Source organism: Papio anubis, chromosome 10 (assembly GCF_008728515.1).
Source record: "Papio anubis isolate 15944 chromosome 10, Panubis1.0, whole genome shotgun sequence".
In the NCBI taxonomy this organism is placed as follows: Eukaryota; Metazoa; Chordata; class Mammalia; order Primates; family Cercopithecidae; genus Papio; species Papio anubis.
The window spans coordinates 61,897,527-61,921,542 of NC_044985.1; the positions used below are offsets into that span (position 1 = coordinate 61,897,527).

The 24,016-nt window shown below is 43.2% G+C and overlaps 1 protein-coding gene across 11 annotated transcripts in view; it reads left to right on the forward strand.

Annotated features, from left to right (window-relative positions):
* The first annotated feature begins 1,649 nt into the window (after positions 1 to 1,649).
* OSBPL6 (oxysterol binding protein like 6) overlaps positions 1,650 to 24,016 on the forward strand; it is a 210,398-nt gene continuing 188,031 nt past the window's right edge. For 8 of the 11 annotated variants that reach the window (XM_021923744.2, XM_021923751.2, XM_021923748.2 and 5 more), the window contains exon 1: positions 1,654 to 1,841. The gene's annotated coding sequence lies outside the window, so the exon portion shown is untranslated. Of the gene's footprint in view, positions 1,842 to 24,016 lie in introns of all 11 variants that reach the window. The other 3 variants (XM_021923747.2, XM_021923754.2, XM_021923746.2) reach the window with 2 other exon arrangements.

The following is a 24,016-nucleotide window of genomic DNA, read 5'->3' on the forward strand; positions in this document are numbered from 1 at the left end:
TCCTCTGCCTCCCTGGTTCAAGTGATACTTGTGCCTCAGCCTCCCAGGAAGTTGGGATTTCAGGTGCCTGCCACCACATCCCGCTAGCTTTTGTACTTTTAGTAGAGACAGGGTTTCACCATGTTGGTCAGGCTGGTCTTGAACTCCTGACCTCAAGTGATCCGCCCGCCTCGGCCTCGCAAAGTGCGGGGATTACAGGCGTGAGCCACTGTGCTGGGCCTAGAGAACTTCTTTAGGTAAAGATTCTGTGTGCTATGTGTACTCTCTCATTTTCATTCACACTTTTGTATTTCTTTTTAAATCTATGGGTTTTAGCTTTTTTTCTTTTAAGGGAGAAAGCCATTTCAGTAGAGTTTCTGTTAATGGAACTCAGATAGAAGAAGGAGTAGAAAGGGTGATGAAGCAGAGGTCAGCATCCCAACTGCTCCCTTGAGGAGCCTGTCTTCACAGCAAAGGAATGAAGGACAAGCTGCCATTGTCGCAGCGTCCCGCATCTATTATTTTGTGACAAGAGGACATGAGAACATTGCTAGTCTAGGTGGAAAAAGCTAATCCAACAGGTAAGATTGGAGATTCAAGAGAAACTGTGGGAAGGAGTGCATAGTTCATAGCAAATCATTTTGTCAGCACAGGGCACAATGAAATGCCATCACAGTTGCCTCATTAGTAAGCAGTATCTTCCGTTTTTGAAGGCACCCCAGTATGTTCTGTAACAGCTCCCGTTAGGTCCAGTCGATGTCCTCTGGACTCCCCTCCGCCTCCCACACCCAGATGATGATGACACAAATGCCTTGAAATATTGACATGTCCTCAGTCACTTGTTTACAGAATGTCTGTACAAATGTTTACATTACCCCGTCCCTCCTAGCAAATTTGCCTTTAGATTAATCTGCTCTCCGAACGCAGGCCGGGAGTGGCTTGGAGTGTGGAAGGGTTTAAGGGTTGTGGTGAGGTGGAACTGACTGACTTTGATGGGCTTTGCCAGGGGCTTGAAGGAACCGGCTCTTCCTTTCGCAGAACCCAGGTGTTTCTCTGGGCCCGAGAAGTTTTTGCTCCCGAGTGAGTCAGGGACGGGAGCAGGCACGCACAGTCGCGTAAGTGTATGAAATGACGACCTCAGAAGGGCGCCCAGGGACAGGGGCTTGGCAGCACCGAGTGGAGGCCGCCAGGCAGCCGTTCCTTTCGGAATCCGCTCTCCAGCAGTGCTCCCTGCCGCGGCGCTCCTGGCCCCGAGCGCTGGAGCCCTTCTGGGTCACCCTTCCAGACAGCGGCCGGCCCACCTCCGCCGGACTTCGCGGGCGAGGGCTCCCGCTACTGAGCGCAGGCCCGCGGATGGCAGCTCGGGGTTTCCACGGCGGGTGATCTCGGGACACCACGGATTCCCACGGAGGCCAGGCCAGGGGAGAGCCCCGGCTCTGGGACCCCGCGTGACCAGGGCGCAGGGCGCCGGCTGCGGGATCCCCGGCCCATCTGGCGGCGCAGGGAGGGGCGCCCGGTAGGGTGGGTGCGCAGCGTGAGCCCCGGCCACTGGCCGCTCCACTCCAGCCGGGCGGACAGGCGGGAGCCGGGGGCGGGGAGCCGGGAGCGCCGCCCCGCCAGCGCGCCCCGCCCGTGGGAGAGGAGGGGCTGCGGCGCCGCGGACCACTGGAGGCGCAGCACGGTCGCCGCCGCCGCTGTCGGTGCTGGAGATCGCCGCTCAGTGCAGGCGGCGCCTGTGCCTCCTCCTCTCCTCTGCTAGCCCGCGCTCCGGTCCGCCTGCCGGGGCCGGCTTTCCGCCTCCTGCCTCCCGCCGCAGCCGCGCAGCCGCTGCAGAACCCGTGGCGCCACCGCTCGCCCTCCAGGTAGGTGTCCTAGCTGCAAAGGGATTGCCCGGGGCGGGAGCCACGGTGCCCGCATCGCGGCCCGGGGGCATTGTGCGCCTCCGGCTGGCTGAGGACCCTGAGGGACGCGTGGGTGGGCAGCCGCAGCTTTGGGCCCCCAGGGCATCGCCGTCCCCCTGCAGGCGCCGCCGGCCGATAGCCCGGGCTACAGGGAAGTGGGGGCGGCGGTGGCAGCCCATTCCCGCGGCCGGGATGGGAGGGGGCGTCTGTAGCGCGGTCCCGGTTTGCCGCCCTCCCTCCCCCTCGTTGCCAGGGAATTCCGGCTGCCTGCCACTCGCGCTCGCATTCCCTCGCGCGGGCCGGCGCCCCTGCTCCCTGCAGGCTGCCTGGGGATTGAAGCAGGGGTAGGGAGAAGGACTGATGTAATTGTCAGCGGAAAACCGAACCCGCGCGGGTGAGAGCGCCCGCGCCCGCGCGAGCTAACGCCTACGCCGCACCTTTCAGGGAATCCGGGAAGCCGAGAGGAGCGGCTGGGGAAGTTGTGCATTGGGTTTTATTGTGCGCGTGCACTGCGGACTGCCCTCGCGGGGCACCCCTGCCCACCCGCTGCTGGCGCCCCTGCATCCCTCCCTGCAGCCTTCGTCCACACCCCCGGCCAGGACCAAGTCTTCCTTCCCTGGTTCAGACCGGGACAGGGTTTGCATTGCAGTCAAGACGTGCTTCCCCTGCATCAAGCCGGGAGCTGCCCGCAGATCGTGTCGCCGGGGATGCTGGGGGAGGAGGGAATGGGAGACCTGGGGAGGAAGCCTGGAGAAGTAATGACACCAGCAGATTTTCTCCCCAAAGCTTCTGCTGCATATAGACACATCTGCAAGGCACCTTTTAAGCTGTTTTTGAAAGTTATAACCAGATACTGATTTTGTGACAATTCTGTGATATACCTGAACGGCTGCTTAAACATAGAGACCTAAAGCTAGGGGAAGCATTACATAATGGACATGAAGCAAATGACACGAAACTAAGTGAACCCACTGGGTTGCCAGATTATTTCTCTCTTCTGGACACAAAATCCTGTAAGGTTTTTTCTATAGGAACTTTCATTTTTAAATTGCTGGGCTAAGTTTGACCAATTGTCTATTATATTCAGTTGTGATTTTTTTTTCTAAATAATTTTCTTGTACATCTTTTCTTAAATTTAAAAATTGCATGCTAATGGTTATATATCACTAAGCTGATTAGGAAATGTAGTCTTCACAAGGTAAAAATGAGAAATTTCCCATCTTAATACCATTAACTTTGTTTTCCTCTTGTTTTGTTTTTGTTTCTTTTCTTTCTTTCATCCCCCCCCCCCAACCCCCGCTTTATTTTTTGGAAACATTTCTACGGTTTTGGGTACTGCAAGCTCACAACGTTGATATTTCTATCACATGCTACAGCATTGCAGAGACAAAGACTAATAATAAACGAAACAGAAGACCTCGCAGTAACTCTGAGAGTGAGCAGGGTTCCCAAGGTCGAAGGGAAGCTGCAGTGTAATTCAGCAATAATCACTTACAGAGAATATGCATAGCCCTCACTGGGAAAGGCCCTGATTGGTAGATTTTCTTCTTATTATTCTTTTGCAGTTGGAGTTCATATATTTTTTCCCTAAAAAATAATTTTTCTTAAGGTAAAAAGGAAATATTTTGAAATTAAAAGTTCAGGCTTTTAGAAAGCCTAAAAATCCTGGTTTTGCTCATATTTTTGGATTCAATGTTGATAACGCCATTATATATTCAGTGGATGGATTACCTTTGGCGATACCTCAGTTTCAGATTACTATGACTTGTCAGGTGACTCTTGGCTTTAGTATGAGGTAGTTCTGCTGGACTTTTACAAGAATCACATATGTAAGTTTTCTTATCCCTAGATTGCTCTAACCTTAAGTTAACTTTACTTAAAGGAGAAAAATAAAGTCCTTCCAAGATGAAATCTTTGTGGTTGGAGGTCTTAGTATCACCACAGATACCGGATTAGGTACACTGCATAAGGAGATAAAAGTTCTTGTGACTTTACTTGTGAAACTGTTGGAGTAGAGAGAAGATAATATAGTTTTGAAAGATAAGGCATACATTCTCAAAAGAAGGATTTTGTTGTTGTTTTGCTGCAAAGATTAGGTCATAATTATGATACTTGTTTAAAACTTTAAATCTTGGGGGAAAAAGGGTCTCATACTATCCATTGACTTCTGGAACTTTTTTTTTCTCACTCAATATTATATCTCTAGATTCATTCATACTGTATGTAGTTGTAGTTCACTGACTTTCACTGCAGTAAAATAATCCATTATGTGTCTTATAATGCAGTATGTTTCTCTCTTCTCCTCTCAGTGACCATTTGTTTTTTTTTAAATTTTGTTATTTTTTGAGATATTGCAGTGTTGCTCTGATTATTCATGTTTCCTGGGCACACGTGCCAGTGTTTCTCTTGGGTTAATACCAAGGAATAAAATTGCTGGTTTGTAGGTTATGTGAATATTCAACTTATTAAGTATTGCCAAATTATATTCCCAAATGGTTGTACTAATTTACATAAGCCAGGGAAACAATCAAATACAAACACTAAATACAAACATGCACTTCTGTTTTGCATATGTGTCTGTTGAAATACACATCTTTTTAGAAAGCAAGAGAATGATGAACATAAAACTTAGGATGGCAGTTATCTTTTATATGGACTAGAGGGTAGCATGTGGGGAGGAACACACACGGATGTTAGTTATTGATAATGACCTAGTCCTTCAGTTTTGTGGTGAGTTCCTAGGTGATCATTGTGCAGTAATTCTCCCCTTATCCAAAGGGAGTATGTTCCAAGTCCCCCAGTAGATGCCTGATACCTCCGATGGTGCCAAACCCTATGTATATTCTTCTTTTCCATATGTACATACCTATGATAAAATTTAATTTATAAATTAGGTACAGTAAGAGATTAACAACAATCATAATAAACAGAACAATTTTTAACACTATACTGTAATAAAAAGTTATGTAAATGTGGTTTCTCTCTCTTTCAAATTATCTTATTACACTGTATTCACCTATTCTCAGAACCTGATTGACCATGGGTAATTGAAACTTTGGATGGGGGCAGATGCTGTATTAAAAAAAAGGAAAGAGGATCATGCATGGACCAGTGATTATATTTTAAGGTTCTAAGGAAAAAGAAAATAAGGACAATAGAGTTGTCACAAGACAATAGGCCTACAAGATATTAGTTGAAAGATGAAGATGCAGTCCCTGTGCATAGGCATGAGTTTCCCAGAGTTCATGGAAGAAATTTGCAAAAAGGTTGAGCAGGAAGTGGTCATGCTAAGAAGAAGGCTGTTGTGGACTTAGAAAATGATTTGAACAGAAGTTGAGGGAGCCATGAGAGATTTTCCAACAGTGAACCACTCAAAGCATTTATACAGTAAGTTTAGGGAACAGATAGGTGGGGGGCTACCAGGAGAGATCCAAGGCTTCTCATTAGGAGGGGCTGCTGATTGAGATAGGAGTTCTCAAGTTTGGAGAAAATGAAATGGATTGGTTTAAAAACTAAAACTACTGTCCTAGAAAAGAAGAAGAGGAGAGTCAAAGGTATTTGAGTGTAATGAAAAGAAATATGAAGAATCTTGGTGTGTAGTATCAATTTTATTTATTTATTTATTTATTTATTTATTTATTATTTATTTTGAGACATAATCTCACTCTGTCACCCAGGCTGGAATGTAGTGGTGCAATCTTGGCTCACTGCAACCTCCTGGGTTCAAGCAATGCTCTTGCCTCAGCCTCACTAGTAGCTGGGACTACAGGTGCGTGCCACCACGCCCGACTAATTTTTGTATTTTTAGTAGAGATGGGGTTTCACCATATTGGTCAGGCGGGTCTTGAGCCCCTGACCTCGTGATCTGCCCACCTCGGCCTCCCAAAGTGCTGAGATTACAGGCCTGAGCCACTGTGCCCAGCCAAAAAAAAAATTTTTTTTTTTTAAAGAAAATAGTGGAATTGCTGTGGGAGCTTTTAGTAAGGTTTAAATATCTCAAGTATGTGATAATAGATATCCAGGCTCATGTTTGAAAATGTGCATTATGGTGTCTGCTTTATATGTAGAGGTTTTTTAAAATTTTTAATTTTTTTGGATACATAATAGATGTATGTATTTATGGGGTATGTGAGATATTTTGATACAGGAATACAATGTGTAATAATCACATCAGGGCAAATGGTGTATCCATCATCTCCAGCATTTATCCTTTGTGTTACAAACAATCCAGTTATACTCTTTGAGTTATTTTAAAATGTACAATTAAATTATTATTGAATATAGTCATCTGTTGTGCTATCAAATACTAGATCTTATTCATTGTTTCTTTTTTTCCTTTTTTTTTGTTTTTTTTAAGGGACAGGGTCTCCCTATGTTGCCTAGTCTAGTCTTGAACTTCTCCTGGGCTCAGGGGATCCTTCTGCCTCGGCCTCCCAAAGTGTTAGGATTACAAGCATGAGCCACCACTCCCAGCTCACTTATTCATTGTTTCTATTTTTTTGTACCCATTAGCCAACCACTTCCCCCCTAACTTCTCCACTGCTCTTCCCAGCGGCTGGTAACCATCCTTCTACTTTCTATCTCTATGAGTTCAATTGTTTTAATTTTTAGCTCCCACAAATAAGTGAGAACATGCTCCTCATTGATAATGTCTAGCTTAGCTAATGCTGGATTCTCTGGACCTAGCACATGGTGGGTGTTGAATAAATATTTTGGGAATGAATGAACGGATTTTAAGTAATTGGTTAGATTTTTCAGGTTTTTGGAGATGTTACAAGTGTCAATTCATGTTAGTCTTTGCTTCTTTCTTATTGAACTTATACCTTTTAAAAATAACTTTGAGGCTGGGTGCAGTGGCTCATGCCTGTAATCCCAGCACTTTGGGAGGCCAAGGCGGGTGGATCACTTGAGGTCAGGTGTTCGAGACCAGCCTGGCCAACATGGTGAAACCCAGTCTCTACTAAAAATACGAAAATTAGCTGGGAGTGGTGGCATGTACCTATAGTCCCAGCTACTCAGGAGGCTGAGGCAGGAGAATCGCTTGAACCTAGGAGGCAGAGGTTGCAGTGAGCCGAGATTGCACCACTGCACTCCAGGTTAGGTGACAGTGAGACTCCATCTCAAAAATAAATAAATAAATAAGAGAACTGCAGCACAAAGAGGTTAAGTAATCTGCCCAAGGTGGTTTCCTTGTCTGTAATGTGGGTGCACTATCTGTAATACGGACATGCTATCTGTAATATGGACATACTATTAGGGCTTAACTCTCCAGTTGTGTCAAGTGTTCTGTGAACTTCTGGCCCAGAGTAAAAACTCACCACATATTGCCAGCAATGTTAGGGAGTTGTTGTTACAGAAATAGTACCCCCAAAGGTACAATAGCTAAAATGACCAAGGATAATTTAATTGGATCTCAGTTTTTCAAGTAATAAACATTTAAATAGAACATTTCTTTCAAATTCAACTTTGTCTAACTCAGTTGGCCTTGGGTATATTGTTGGTGTTTAGTGACTATTAGATATGACAGTTTGTACATTTGTTATATTCTGAGAAGAAATTAGATGCATCTAATCCATTGGATGTTCTGGATTCTTCACTCAGGCTTTGCCATGTTCGGTGCGTAAATACTATCTGGCAGATAGTAAAATATGACCAAAATTATTAATCCCTATGGGTGATTAAAAGAAACATACACATAAAACTCAATTTTCTTAAATCAAATGAGAGCTTTCATGTGTCAGTATCCAAAGGCAGCGTTTTAAATTTTGATTATACTGTGAAATTCTGCTTTCAACAAATAAAAATTCACATTATTTTCTGTCCTCTTCTGTTCTCCCTTAAACCCCTACCATTACTCTTTTTCTACACACTTAATATTTCTGTTAATTTGCTTCTGAGGGAATGCTTGGGTATTTACTGCTAAGTGTTTTTCTGGGTCTTTCTAGAAGGCTGACTGATTTTATTGCTTAGGTTTGGGGCCAAATCCTGTGGTTGCCTGGCTCTCTGAGATATTGAGTCTTCAACCTTTAGCTGCCTGTAAGTGACTGCTCAAATGTCATGGGGAGCCTCTGCAGGATAACCATTAAGGGTTTTTTTTTTTTTTTTCATTTGTTAAATCCCCAAAACTAATGCTATTAAGGGGCTTTTCATAGACCTAGAAAGCTCTATGTATTCATCTTTTTAACTCCCACATCACATAGCCTTGTACATAGTGGACATTCAGTAAGTGTTGTTAAATATACAATTTTTGTTAATTGATTCGTATAAAATTATACTGTACATTGTTTGCCATTTGAAATGCTAATTATAGTTCTGTTTGGTTTGTGTTTACATTCTAATCTTTTGGAACACTGGGAGAAAAAACTTTCAGCTTTTTCCCTTTAAACTTTGAAGGAAAACACATATTTGGATAAGGCAGTGCTGCACTTCGAGTCTCAAAATGTCCATTATTGGGTAGCTAACTGACAATTATTTCTCTGTGTAGGAAATATTTTTAAAAAATTCTTCGAGAATAATGCCTAATTATTCTTTGTGAGCTGGCCAAATTTTGTGAAATAACAAGGTTTAGGGATTACATTTTTCAAAGCCAGCAATAAAATATACAAAGATTAAAGCACATTTCTTTAAGTTGGAGGTGCTGGAGCTTTTTAGTTGCTCTTTTTGCTTTTGAAATGGGCCATTTGACATTTATATGCAAATCAATAACATATGAGTTAAATGCAAGCAAGGTTCTGTTTCTTCAGACACTTTTTTTCTTTTGAGATGGAGTCTCTCTCTGTCACCCAGGCCCGAGTGCAATGGCACAATCTCGGCTCACTGCAACCCGCGCCTCCCGGGTTCAAGTGATTCTCCTGCCTCAGCCTCTCCAGTAGCTGGGACTACAGGTGTGTGTCACCATGCCTGGCTAATTTTTATATTTTTAATAAAGACGGGGTTTCACCTTTTTGGCCAGACTGGTCTTGAAGTCCTGACCTCAAGTGATCCTCCTGTCTTGGCCTCCCAAAGTGCTGGCATTACATGTGTAAGCCTCTGTGCCTGGCTCTTCAGACACTTCTAAAAACTGCCCACAAATCATGATGTAACTTTCTTCCTTTTTCCTCTGCTGGCATAGATGATTACTGTTATAAGAAGTTAGTCTCTTTTTGAGGATGGTGATGGAGTGTTGTACAGGGGTGTTCCTTGATTTTAATGCTATTTTCTATAATTCCTTGAAATTTTCTTTCTAAAACAGATTTTCTTTAGGACTTCCAGAAATGCTTTAGGAATTCCAGATAATTTTTTTTTTTTTTTTTTTTTTTGAGACAGAGTCTTGCTCTGTCACCCAGGCTGGAGTGCAGTGGTGTGATCTCAGCTCACTGCAAGCTCTGTCTCCCACGTTCACGCCATTCTGCTGCCTCAGCCTCCTGAGCAGCTGGAGTACAGGTGCCCACCAGCACGCCAGGCTAATTTTTTGTATTTTTAGTAGAGACGGGGTTTTTAGCCAGGATGGTCTTGATCTCCTGACCTCATGATCCGCCCGCCTCAGCCTCCCAAAGTGCTGGGATTATAGGCATGAGCCACTGCACCCGGGCCAAATAAATATTTCTGAAATTGTAGACTCTACAAATGTATATTCATATTTCATTTAGAATTAAGATTAAATTCACCTTTCTGATTTGAAGATTAAGAATCATGGTTACTCTGTCTAAAGAAAATATTGGTGGGCAATGTTGGGAGTTAGCAGTTGGCAGGCAACTGATTTTCATAGAATCAACTCAAAATGACAACTTAAGAGTGAAAAAATGGCTATTTTCCAATATAATGATTCTTTTGGGATTACTTTGAGAATATTTTGTATCAAGAGACGTATTTTCTTATTTATGTATTTATTTATTTGAGATGAGGGTCTCACTACGTTGCCCAGGCTAGAGTGCAGTGGCTATTCACAGACATGATCATGGTGCACTACAGCCTCCAGCTCCTGGCTTCAGCCCCCTGAGTACCTGGGATTATAGTTGTGTGTCACGGCACCCGGCAAGAGACATATTTTCTTAGTGGCTTAATATCTAAGACTTAACTAGAACATTAGCCTTTCCAGCATTACCCAAATCACAGAAAGTATCTTAGAAGTAATTTTGTAGATGAGGAAACTGAGGGTCTGAGAGTTGAGTGAGGTGTCCAAGCCAGTGCTAGACCTGTACTGACCATCACATGCCTGGACACTAAATCATCCTGACTTGGCTCATGGTCCACATAGAGTTAATTTGTGAAAACATGTATGTACAGATGTAGAAAAAATACTGACGGGGACCTGTGGCATTTGTTCAACCTGAGAAGTGTGCCTGACAATTAGTGTTCCCATGACCATTCTTACATGTGCTTGTTAACTGCAGTTATAGTGCTTTATCAGATATGATGTCAGCTTTAAGATCAAGTCACATAGTAGACTCATAGTTCCTTTTGGGAATGGCAGAATCCAGGTAGACTTTGGGTCAGTTTTTAATCAGCCATTCCAATCTGATACTACAGTGAGTACTTATAGTATTGGAACCTTATAATATACTTTGTTTTTTTCCTCTTCCTGACTTTTGTGCTATTGTTGTCATATTTATGTAATAAACCCCAGAATATATTGGTACTGCTTTTGTTTGAAAAGTTATCTTTTAAAGATATGTAAATGATAATTCACAAAATCTTATGTATTTACCATGTATTTACCATTTATGGTGCCTTTCATTCCTTTTTGCAGATCCATATTTCCATCTGGAATCATCTTCTTTCTGCTTAAAAGGACTTCCTTTAACATTTCTTATTTCCAATGGTGATAACTTTTTCACTTCTGTGTGTCTGAAAATGTCTTTATTTTGCCTTCAATTTTGAAGATATTTTCACTGGGTATAAAATTCTAGGTAGATTGTATTTTTCTTTTCAGTGCTTTAAAGATGTAGCCTCTTGTTTGCATTGTTTTCAATGAGAAATCTATTATCCTTATCTTTGTGCATATTGTATCTTTTTTCTCTGGCTGCTTTAAGATTTCTTTTTATCTGCCGGGTGCTGTGACTGACGCTTGTAATCCCAGCAATTTGGGAGGCTGAGGTGGCAGATCACTTGAGGTCAGGAGTACGAGCCCAGCCTGGCCAACATGGTAAACCCTGTCTCTACTAAAAATACAAAAATTGGCTGGGCATGGTGGTGGGCACCTGTAACCCCAGCTACTCAGGAGGCTGAGGCAGGATAATCACTTGAACCTGGGAGGTCGAGGTTGCAGTAAACTGAGGTTGTGCCACTGTACTCCACCTTGGGTGACAGAGCAAGACTCTGTCTCAAAAAAAAAAAAAAGAAAAAAAGGAAAAGAAAAAAAGAAATAAAAAGATTATTTTTATCATTGGTGTTGAGTAATTTGATCATGATGCACCTTGATGTGGTTTTCTTCATGTCTCTTGTGCCACTGAGATTCATTGAGCATCTTGAATTTGTGGGATTTTCATTTTCAAGAAAGTTGAACAAATTTCTGCTATTATTTCTTCACATAGGTTTTTCTGTTCTTTTCTTCATGATTCTGTCTTTTGTGGGGAGTCCATGTACTGTATGTTAGGCTGCTTAAAATTGTCTCACAGCTCATTGAGGCTCCGTTCAGTTTTTAAAGTTCTCTTTTCTCTGTTTCACTTTGGATAGTTTCGATTGCTGTGTCTTTACACTCAGTTTCTTTTAATTTTTTCTTTTCAAATTGAGGTAGAGTCTCCCCTCAGTTTATGAGGTGAGACTATGTTGCCCAGGCTAGACTTGAACTCTTGGGCTCAAGCTATCCTTCCACCTCAGCTTCCTGAGTAGCTGGGATTATAGGCTCACACCACTGCGCCTGGCCCACATTTAGTCATCTTTTCTTTGGCAATGTCTACAGTATTAATCTCATCCAAGGATGTATTTTTAATTTCAGACTTTGTGACTTTGTAGTTTTCAGCTCTAGAAGTGTTATTTGGGTCTTTAAAAATATCTCCATATCTCTACTTAAGTTTTCGAACATACGGAATATAATTATAACTGTTTTTAATATTCTTGCCTGCTAATTCTAATCTTTGTGACAGCTCTGGGTCAGGATCTCCTTACCATGAGTCGTACTTCCCTGCTTCTTTATGTGCCTGGTAATTTTTCACTGGATGCTAAATATTGGGAATTTTACCTTGTTGGGTGCTGAATATTTTTGCATTCCTGTAAATGTTCTTGAGCTTTGTTCTGTGATGCAATTAATTTACTTGTAAATAGTTTGACTCTTTAAGGTCTTGGCTTTAAGATTTCATTAGTGGGACCAGATAGTGCTCAATTTAAGGCTAATTATTGCCACGAACCGGGCAAGACCCTTCTGTATACTGTACCCAATGTCTGTTGAATCATGAGACTTTCTAGTTTGGCAGGTGGGAGCAGACTGTTCTTGATTCTATGAACGTGGGTACTGTTCTGTGATCTCTAGTGCATTCTAGTGTTTTTTTCTCAAGCCTCTTTGGTTTCCTTATACCTATGAGCATGAATTAACTGAATTCTTTTCTTTTCTTTCTTTCTTTTTTTTTTTTGAGACAGAATCTCACTCTGTTGCCCAGGCTGGAGTGCAGTGCCGCGATCTCTGCCCACTGCAACCTCCGCCTGTGGGGTTCAAGCGTTTCTCATGCGTTGGCCTCCCGAGTAGTTGGGACTATGGGTGTACGCCACACAACACCCAGGTAATTTTTGTATTTTTGTAGAGAGGGGAGGTTACACCATGTTGGCCAGGCCAGTCTCAAACACCTGACCTCAAGTGATCCACTTGCCTCGGCCTCCCAAAGTGCTGGGATTACAGGTGTGAGCCACCCTGCCTGGCCTCACTAAATTCTCGAGGGGAACTCTCTGCAGATCTCTGGAAATCTCTCTGTGAAGATCTCTCTTTTCCTTTGGACTACAGCTGCCTTGGATTTTCTGAACTGTCAGCTCAAGTCTGTTGCCGTGGGCCTGGGTTCCCCCTCCCTGTGCCACTGCTGGAACCTCACTCAAGGCAGTAACCTAGTATAGTCTTTCTTAGGACTCACTTCACTCCTTTCCTCTCTCTTGGGGATCACTGTCTTTTGTTGCCTGATAATATCTTGAAAACTATTTCTTTGTATGTTTTGTCCACTTCTTGGTTGTCTCCAACAGGAAGATAAATTCAGTCCTTCATCTTGGCCAGAAGCGGAAGTCCTCCAGATATCTGTTGAAAGTGAGGAGGCAGGCAGAGGAGTGAAGTGGAGGTCTTGAGGGATTGTGGTAAAAGTTAACGTAGCCAGTGCGGTGAAGGGGAAAGAGCTTACCATTGGAAGCCCACCTGAGAGGGAGAGTTACTCTATCAGTGCAGTTGAGTGAGTTGGCTAGCAGTTTTATTGATTCATTGATTCTTTTTTGCTACTATTCATTTACTTATTCGGTGCCTACTCTGCACCAGAGTCTTAACAAACATTATTTCTCATCCTTACAATAGGCCTACAAGGTGTTGGTATTGTTAATCCTTTACCTCCACACTCTACCCCACCTTCCCCCACTGTGAGGCCCAGCCTTTCTCAGTTTCACAGATGAGAAAATAGAAACGTCAACTGACTGCCAAGCTCCTGCAGTTTGTAAATTGTATAATCAGATTTCAAACCCAGTTTCCTGTAGCTCCAAAGCCAACTGGCCCATAATGCCTTTTCCTTGCCAGGGTTGGGATTTGTGTTTGAGTGAGTGAGTTGGGGGGAAATGAGAGTGCTAAAAAGAAGTTGAAGTGACGGCTCATGATTAAGTAGACAGGGAAGGGAGGAAGCCAAAGATGAAGGCTGGTGGATGGGAAGAAAAGAGAAGCTTCAGCGGCCTTCAGTTCTCTGTGGTGTGGACAATGGCTGTAATGGCCTTAAAGAAACAAGGGAGCCTGTAGTTAGCCCCAGATGATGTCAGTGAGAAGTGATGGGGGAGAAAGAAGTCTTAGAATTCTACCTGATCGAATAAGTTCTGGATCTCTAATAACAGTTCCAGATAGATTGTAGTTCTGAGAAAGGTAAAACAACAAAGCTTCTAGAAAAAGGAAATAAACAAAGATTTCCTAAGCAGGACATAAAGAGTGCTCATGATAAAGGAAACAATAGACAAATTGGACTTTACTGAAGGATCTTTTCAGCACAAACACTGTGCAGAGGACAAAAAGTCAAGCAGCACAGTAGGAGATATTTCCAGTATATATGCCCAAGTCACTTTTAGGTCAGTGACTTGGACAAATGAGAAGTTACATGTAGTCACTTATTGAAACACTAATTCATTAATAAATATGATAGATTTGTGTATTTCCAGAATTGTTTGTCTAATCCTCTTAAGGGCATTATATCACTAAGCTGCACAGCTAAGTGTTTGATCAGTTTAATTAGAATGATCATTTGTCACACTTTAGACGCATTTGGCTCTTGGCTATGAAAATATCAAAGGCTGGGCAAAACAGTATTAATTTTGCCTTTTTTGAAAATGATATTTCAAACTGTTAAAATCTAGTCACAGTTGAATTAGTACATAACCTTCAACTACTCGAGCCTACCTAATATGCTGATTAATTAGATGATGCATCCAATTTTTCCACAGTTCTTTTTTAATACTGTATTACACAGCCACGTGATTAGGATTTCTCTTATTGGCTGTTTTGAGAAAGTTGGCATCTAATTTTTGTCTAATGTGAAGAACTAAAGTATTTTCCAACAGGTAGAATTAAACGAAAGAGACCCGTCTCTGGTTTATGTGTGGTGAAAAAGCTAGCATATACTGTGTCAATACAGAGGAAACTGAGAACCCAGATAGCACTTAAAGTTGTGTGGTTAGAGATTATGAGGCATGACATAGCAATGAGACTGAGTTCACAGGCTGCAAAGTAAAAACAGTGTCCTTACTTGATCATCTTCTTCTCTATACAGTGGCCAATGGGACAGAAAGTCAGCACAAAATGATGAGGCCACTGTCACGTAACCTGTGTACTTAGTGATATCATTATCCAGCCTTTGGTTTTCGAGATGAAGAAAGGGATAGAAAATTAGATTTATGTTGAATCACTTACCATAGGGTTTAGTTTACTTACCAAAGGCTTTAGTAAGCTCTTTACGAACTCTTTCTTACAGGAGGGTTTTTTGTTTTGTTTTGTTTTGTCTTTGTTTTGAGATAGAGTCTTGCTGTGTTGCCCAGGCTAGAGTTCAGTGGCACGATCTTGGCTTACTGCAACCTCCGCCTCCCAGGTTCAAGCAATTCTTCTGTCTCAGCCTCCCAAGTAGCTGGGACTACAGGCACCTGACACCACGCCCAGCTAAGTTTTGTATTTTTAGTACAGATGGGGTTTCACCATATGGGTCAGGCTGGTCTTGAACTCCTGACCTCAGGTGATCCACCCGCCTCAGTCTCCCAAAGTGCTGGGATTACAGATGTGAGCCACCACACCCGGCCTGTTGTTTTTATTTGTTTTGTTTTTAGTAGAGAATTTAGGTCTCCTGTGTTTCCCAGGCTGGTCTCAAAGTCCTGGACTCAAGCGATCCTCCCACCTCAGCCTCCCAAAGTGCTGGGGTTTTTGTGTGTTTGTTTTGTTTTTAAAGAGAAAGCGATAGCCAGTGGGTCCCTGCCTATAAAGGTGGCCTTGTGTGGGTGCACCTGTGAGTGCTTCCGTGGTAGAGTGGTATACTGGTTTCGCATGGCTACTGTAATGAATTACCACAAACTTAGTGGCTTAAAACAACACCAATTCATTCTCTGTGGTTCTGGTCCTTGGTGTTCCTTAGCTCGTGACCACATAACTCAAAATCTCTGTCTTATTTTACATCCCTTTTTCCTCTGTGTGTGTCTCCTTTTTTTTGTCTGTGTCAGAACTCTCTGTGTCTCTGTCTTAAGGATACATGTAATTGTATTTAGGGCCCACCTGGATTATCCAGGATAAGCGCCTCCTCTCAGTATCCTTCACTTAATCATATGTTTGGGAGTCATATATGGTAATATTCTCTCTTAGCCGTATAAGGTAATATCTACAAGCTCAGGGGATTAGGAAGTGAACATATTTTTTAAGAGTGGGATTGGTGTGTATTTTTCAGCCAACTGCAGTTGGTTTTTCCAGCTATGAGTACATCTGCATCAGGAGATACCTGCAGAAGTAAATTTGGGGACATCTGCATGCCATGAGTATGCAGGGGAAGTCACCTATGAGAACCTCTTGTGTACTGACCTGGAGTTAGAGCTGCTGTGTGTGTCTGGGGAGGAGGGTGGGAGATGGAGGTGGAGAGAATATTTTGAAAGAAACTTGAGGGAGGATATCAAATGTACAAGAAATTTTTCTAAAGCTAGGTAGTAACTGGTTTGAGAAAGTCTAATTTAAGAGGTAATAACTTCAAGCTAATTTTAAGAATGTTTTTTTTCTCTCTCAACTATTTGATGATAAGCAAATATTAACCAAATTATGGAGACTGAATTTAGAGAACTTGTGTGCCAGTGTGACAATTAGCAAAGTTTTGTTAGAAATAAAGTGCCGGGCTGGGCATGGTGGCTCATGCCTGTAATCCCAGCACTTTGGGAGGCCAAGGTGGGCGGATCACCTGAGTTCAGGAGTTCAAGACCAGCCTGGCCAACACAGTGAAACCCCGTCTCTAATGAAAATACAAAAAATTAGCCAGGTGTGGTGGCACGTGCCTGTAGTCCCAGCTACTTGGGAGGTTGAGGCACGAGAATCACTTCAGCCCGGCAGGCGGAGGTTGCAGTAGAATGCTCGAGGATTGCGTCCACTGCACTCCAGCCTGGGTGGCAGAGTGAGACTCTGTCTAAAAAAAAAAAAAAAAAGAGCCATCCCATAGAATATTAATTTGGTTAATACTTGCTTATCATCAAATAGTTGAGAAAGAAAAAAAATACTCTTAAAATTAGCTCGAAGTTATTACCTCTTAAATTAGACTCTTTCAAACCAGTCTGGTCACTTAAGGTCTTTAAGATCTGAAACATCTTCATTAGTTTTGTTGATGCTTTCTTCCCCTCACTTTTCTCTGTTCTCTTTTTCTGAAATTCTGATTATTTGCGTATGTTTTGATCTTAAACCTTTTTTATTGTCAACACACACCTCTCTCCTGTATTGGATCTCCTGCTTTCTATGTCTTTGTGTTTTCCTCTTCTTTGCTTGTCCCTACTTTCTGGGAGATTTCCTCAACCTTATTTTCCTTTTCCTCTTTTTTTTTTTTTTCTAGGTTTTCAAAGAGGCAGTTTTCCAGCTTTTCTATTGAGTTTTGCATGTCTGAAATTTCTTCTTTCTTTCTTTCTTTTCTTTTCTTTTTTTTTTTTTAAGCATCCCTTTCTTGTTTGATGGATGCAATATCTTCTGTCACCCCTCTGAGGTTATTGACATTTTCTGCTCCCTGCACAGGGAAACCTTGGTGTCCTCCAAGTGACTTTCTTTATGTTTGTTTTGATCTGTCTTTCATGTTTGAGTTTTTCCTCAGATATCTGGTGATTGTGGCTTGTCTGCTTCTGTTTAAGAGTGAGTCCCCAAGGGAGCTGATTTGAGAGCTTCAAGCACTCAAGTGCGTCTTTTATTTTTATTTTTTTATTTTTATTTTTTGAGACGGAGTCTCGCTCTGTCGCCCAGGCTGGAGTGCAGTGGCCAGATCTCAGCTCACTGCAAGCTCCGCCTCCCGGGTTCCCGCTATTCTCCTGCCTCAGCCTCCCGAGTAGCTGGGACCACAGGCGCCGCCACCTCGCCCGGCTAATTTTTTGTGTTTTTAGTAGAGACGGGGTTTCGCCGTGTTAGCCAGGATGGTCTCGATCTCCTGACCTTGTGATCCGCCCATCTCGGCCTCCCAAAGTGCTGGGATTACAGGCTTGAGCCAGCGGTGGCTCAAGTGGGTCTTTTAAACAGAGGGCTTCATGGACAGAGCCGGGTCCTGTAAGGAAGCCCGCTCTCACTACAATAGCAGTATCCTGAGGTTTTCCTATTGGGCTGGGCAGATTTCACAGAGACCTCACAAGCTTTTGCCTGAAGGCTACCGGCCTGGCTACTATTAAGAAAAAGCAAGCAAACAAACAAACAAAAAACTACTAAATAACTTAAAAAGCTTTCCAAGACATGGTGCCTTTTTTTTCCCACTTTTCTCTCTTTCCGTGCTATAGCCATATGTACTCTGGAAAATAAGACTTTCTTAAAGAAAAAGACTATAAGTAATTTATTTTTATTTTTATTTATTTATTTTTTTGAGACAGGGTCTCACTCTGTCACCCAGGCTGGAGTGCAGTGACATGATCTCGGTTCACTGCAACCTCTGCCTCCCAAGTTCAAGCGATTCTCCTGCCTCAGCCTCCTGAGTAGCTGGGATTACAGGTGCCTGCCACCATGCCCAGCTAACTTTGTTTTGTATTTTTTAGTATAGATGGGGTTTCACCATGTTGGTCATGCTGGCCTTGAACTCCTGACCTCAAGTGATCCTCCTGCCTCCCAAAGTGCTGGGATTACAGGCATGAGCCACCACACCTGACCTGTAAGTAAATTTGACAGTTAAAAAAATTCCAGCAGAGACTTTCAAACTGACCTTCCCCTGCAATTAGGACACCCTAGTATTTTACTCTTAGATGATTCAACCTAAGGATATTATTTGATGGCCTTTTGGGTTTGGATATCAATTTAGGAAGATAAATGTAGATACAATATGCCTCATATACAATGGACATAAAAATGACCCCTCTCGCCTGGGCGCAGTGGTTCACGCCTATAATCCTAGCACTTTGGGAGACTGAGGTGGCGAATCACTTGAGGTCAGGGGTTCAAGACCAGCCTGGCCAACATGGTGAAACCCTGCCTCTACTAAGAATATAAAAAATAAGCTGGGTGTGGTGGTACATGCCTGTAATCCCAGCTACTTGGGAAGCTGAGGCAGAAGAATCTCTTGAACCCAGCAGGCAGAGGTTGCAGTGAGCCGAGATTGTGAGATTGCCCGCTGCACTCCAGCCTGGGTGACAAGAGTGAGACAATGTTTCAAAACAAACAAAAAACCTCTCTCTGTCTGCTGGAATGGCTTAGAGGCTGGGACAATGACAGAGGGTTGTTTAAACTCAAGCTACTCACTCTTGCCTTTGTATCTTGCTGTATTCGTGTAGGGCATGAATTTACACTACATGGAGAGAGCAAGATATAAAATCAAGACTGGGTGCAGTGATTCATGTCTGTATTTCCAACACTTTGGGAGGCCAAGATGGGAGGATCAGAGGTTCAAGACCAGCCTGGGCAACATAGCAAGACCCTGTCTCTAAAAAAATTAAAAACAGCCATGTGTGGTGGTGCACACCTGTAGTCCCAGCTCCTCTGGAGGCTAAGAAAGAAGGATTGCTTGAGCTGACGAGTTTGAGGCTGCAGTGAGCTATGATTGCACCGCCACAATCCAGCCTGGGCTACAGAGTGAGATCCTATCTCAAAAACAAACAAACAAACAAACAAACAAACAAAAACCCCCCAAAAAGTCAAGGAGGTTCTGAACCACCTAGTTAATCCTAAAATCCCTGTGTACAAATAGGTGAGCAGGTGCTTGACTTTCAATATGGTTTCAGAAACTGGATAACCTTGTGTCCTGGGGCCCAAGGGGATGGTCTTTGATTAATATCCGACTGTGCCTAGGGCTCAGCTTTCAGTTTGTCCCAGCCCCAGGCCTGCCGGTCTCTTCAGGGCTCCTGCCAGAGCAAGATTGCTCCCGGCACCTGCTGCTTATTTCCTGACCTCAGCCGGATGCCGTTTTGATAGGGATTCCCTACCCTCCTCTATCTCTGCAGCCCTGTCAGGGCTGGAGTCTCCACCTGACCCCACTCTGAAGACCCACTACATCTTCAGCTTTGCTTTTGGATCTCTCAGGTGTCAGCCACTGGCCCCAGCCCCTTATTGCTGCCCTACCATTACCCTCTGCCCAGATTCCCAGCTTGGAGCCACGTGAGCCCCTCCCTTCTCCTTGGAGGAGCGGTATCTTCAATGGTAATGCACTGTGTTTTCTTCATTAAAGTATTGTTGTAAGTGGTGGTTAGGAACTCTAACTCCGTTATGGCTTCCCACAAGGCCTGGACTCCACCGATTATAACATATTTTAAAGGAACAGTATATGTTTTGATTTCCAGGTCATAAATTTGAACAACCAACTTTTTGGCATAGGTTCCATTGGGAAGTTGGGGGCTGCCTTGCCATATCATGCAAGGGAGGAAAAATGTCATCATCAAATATTCATTAAGCTCCCACTTGTGCCTCATGCTGTTGTGCCTGCTGAGTCTGTGAGGCCTCTGCTGGGCCTGTTTTTATAAACTCTAATAAGGCCGCCTTACAAATTGCCCTCTGAAGCTCAGCACACTGTAGAGGTTTCCCTGACATACCCTGTGTCATGCTAATGGGGAGGATTTAAGGCAAGAAGTGTTCCTAATCTGACAAAGTGCAATCGTAATTTAAATATGTCCTTTCCTGGAGCTGGAGTTCTTTTAGTCACTGAGCCTGCACTAATTTGTGTGATTCTTTTGGGGGTCAGAGCACTCTTCTTAGAGTTTTTTAAAATTAATACTTCCTGTTGGTTCAGTGTTTTATTTCAAGTGAGGCATTCTTAGAAGAATGTGACACACAGTGATTTCTGAAAGATTAAAGCAGTGTGTTCTGAGGTGAGCCTTACAATTAATTGCCTGAATTGGCTCTAATTATACATAAAGAGCCAAGCTATTAGTGTTAAAAGGAGGGACTTCAGAAAGTACAGTTGGTCCCAAAGACTGAATAACTGTTGCAAACAGTAATCAGTGAGGTGGTACCTATTGTATAAAACACCTTAGCTGGAAATTACTTGTGACCATTCAAGTTGGGTTTTCCCCTTACGCTTGGTTATTTCCTTTTCAGGGAAGGTATGCAACTTTTTAAACGCAGAGGCTAAAACTAAAATTGCTCATGGAAAACATTTTTATGTAAACGAGTGCACCCTGTGTGAACACGGACCCTTTTGATAATTTTTTATTTTATTTATTTATTTTTTTGAGACGAGTCTCTCCGTGTCGCCCAGGCTGGAGTGCAATGGCGCTATCTCGGCTCACTGCAACCTCCGCCTCCTGGGTTCAAGCGATTCTCCCGCCTCAGCCTCCCGAGTAGCTGGGATTACAGGCACACGCCGCCACACCTAGCTAATTTTTTGTATCTTTAGTAGAGACAGGGTTTCACTGTGTTGATCAGGCTGGTCTCGAACTCCTGGCCTCGTGATCCACCTGCCTCGGCCTCCCAAAGTGCTGGGATTACTGGCATGAGCCACCACGCCCGCCCGAACAGGGACCCTCTTGATTGCTCCTCTTTAGACACTTTTGAAAGCTCTTCTTCCACCCACCTAAAATGTCAGTGCTTCCAGGGATTTATCCTTAGTCTTCTCACTCCATACTCCCTCCCTGCTTGACCGCATCAAGTTCTGACTCTCTGCTAGCAAATTCCAAATTTATCTATCTGGGCCAGGTCCCTTCTGAATTCCAGAGGCGTATTTTCATATGGTTATCTTACAGGAATTTCTAACTTGTGCATGCCCAAAACAGAACTGGGGACCATGATTGTCCCTCGCAAATCCGGCCTTTCCCGCCCTGCCCCGACTCTTCCACTTGGGAGATCACCCAACACTAAACTCCGTGTCTTGTTGATTCTGCTGCTAACCACGTCTCTCCGTCCTCATTACCGTGCCCTTTTTCATGCCTTCATCATCTGCTTCCTAGACTATAACAAAAGCCTTGTAACTGGTCTCCATCAATCCAATTTGCTTCCTTCCAAACTATACACACCTGCTAGAAAAATATTAAAGCCCAAGTCCGATCATGTCACTATGTGCTTAAACACGTGAAATTGCTGTCAGTTATTTGACAAATTTGACAAATCATTGTCTTTTATTTGTGTGGCTGTTTAATCTTATATGTTCCCCATTCCTAATTTACAACAGCTCGGACTGGTCATCTTGAATTCGTGTAGATGGTTTGCTGCCTAAGGCCTTTGCACAAGTGTCTGCTATGACTGGACTGCTCTTCTCCTGTCCTCTGCCCGGCTACTGCCTGCTTGCCCTACTCATCTTATCTTCAGTGTCATTCCTTGGTGGCATTTCCAAAAGCCCTCCCCCGTTGGTTAGTTCCCCTACTAAATATGCCAACAGCATCCTTTATTTCCTAGCACTCATTATAATTATAATTAATCAAGTATTTGTATAATTACTGGTTTGATGACTGATGATGTCCCAATATCCTGTAAACTCCCTGAGAGCAGGGACCATGCCTGTCTGGCACACCATTCTCTCCCCAGTGCCTTTCATAACAAATATTTGCCAACCGAATGTGTAATGAATGCAGTTGGACAGAAGCCGTGGCATATGTTATATGTGTTTGAACTTATGTTTGAATATGGGGTATCTGATGTTCTAGGAGCCTGACTACTTCCCTTTCCAAAATGAGGCAATCCTGTAAAGGCCTTATTTAGATCTTGTTAACTGTTCAGCTGTTACATCCTCTTTCCCCTTTTATTCTGGAAGTAGATTGGTCAAGAGTTCTACCAGAGAAACACAACCAATAGAAGATAAAAGATTTATTGCACAAATTGGCTTGCTCATTTGTGGGGGCTGACTAGGCAAGTACAAAATCAATCCATAGGACAAGCTGTCTGGACGAACAGGCTGGAATTCTCTGGCACAGGGTGGCGCTGCTGTTCACAGGTGGAATTTCTTCTCTGGGAACTCGGCTCTGCCCTTAAGGCTTCAACTGATTCAGTCAGGCCCACTTATAATCTCCTTCACTTAAAGTCAACTGATTATGGACTTCAGTCACATCTACAAAATACTTTCACATGGAACCAGGCACGGTGGCTCATGCCTGTAATCCCAGCCACTCGGGAGGCTGAGGCGGGAGGATTGCTTGAGCCCAGGAGTTTGAGACCAGCCTAGGCAACACAGTGAGACCCTGTCTCTTTAAAAAAAATTTTTTTTTTTTAATCAGCCGGGTGTGGTAGCACATGCCTGTAGTTCCAGCCACCCAAGAGGCTGAGGCAGGAGGATTGCTTGAGCCCAGGAGATCGAGGCTGCTGTGAGCTGTGAATTGTACCACTGCATCCACTCTGGGCAACAGAACAAGACCCTGTCTCTAAACAAACAAAAACATTTACGACAATGCTTGGTTTAGTGTTTGGTTTAATAACTAGACTGTACCTTGTAACAAAGTTGACATGTAAAATTGACCATCGAATAAGTCTTTGATGCAAAGGACTGGTTTAAAAGCAAAATTATCCTTTTTTTTAAAAAGAAAAACCAAAAAACAGAAACAAAAAATCTTGGTACTTCTGGGATTGGGAATGGTAAAGAAATGTTTTATTCAGTGGGTTTCTTATTAGTTATGAGCTATGGAAATAACGTCTATATAGAATAAGTTTTTACCTATTCTGCCGATGTATGCCAAGTAACCTCATTCCTCTGCTATCCAAAACAAATGTGTCACTATTCAAATGTGAATCAGTAATAAAATTCTGCGAAAACTGGCCCTTTGTGTGTAGTGTTTCTAATAAGTGGACAACTGTGTCTTCCACAGGTGCCTTTTTGTTTGTCAGCACAGCAAACATTTACTGAGCTCAGAGCAGGGCAATGGAGATGAGGCTGAATACCACCCTTAATTTCAAGGCTTTGCATTGTATTGTGGTAGACAAATAAGTAAAACGTAATTGCAGGCCCAGAGTTCTGTGAGGTTGGAGTATAGACTGCGAGAGAGACGTAGTTTGATGCCAGAGCTTGGGGACCCAGCCTTTTTCTGCAGAGAGAGAAGCCCTCTCTCTGGGAGAGTGTCATGTTTCTGTGATTTAGGGAGAGGAATCTGGTGAAGTAAGGGAAAGAGAGAGTGTTAGTGGCAGGAGTCGGAGCTGAAACTTTGGCAGCAATGTTGAAAAAAAGAGGCTGGGTTCTAGCACTAGCAGAATTTTATCAACTGAGGAGGTGACTTTGAGTTGACCAGTAATGGAGGTGTGTGATACTGGAGGAAAAATGAATGTTTAGTTCTGGGGCAGGTGAAGGGGACAAAAGGTAAGAGTTGCTATGTATTGTGCATCTACACTGGGTCTGGTGTGTGACACACACACAAATTCATGGTTTGGAGGCTGGTGTTATTTCCAGCCTGATTGAAAT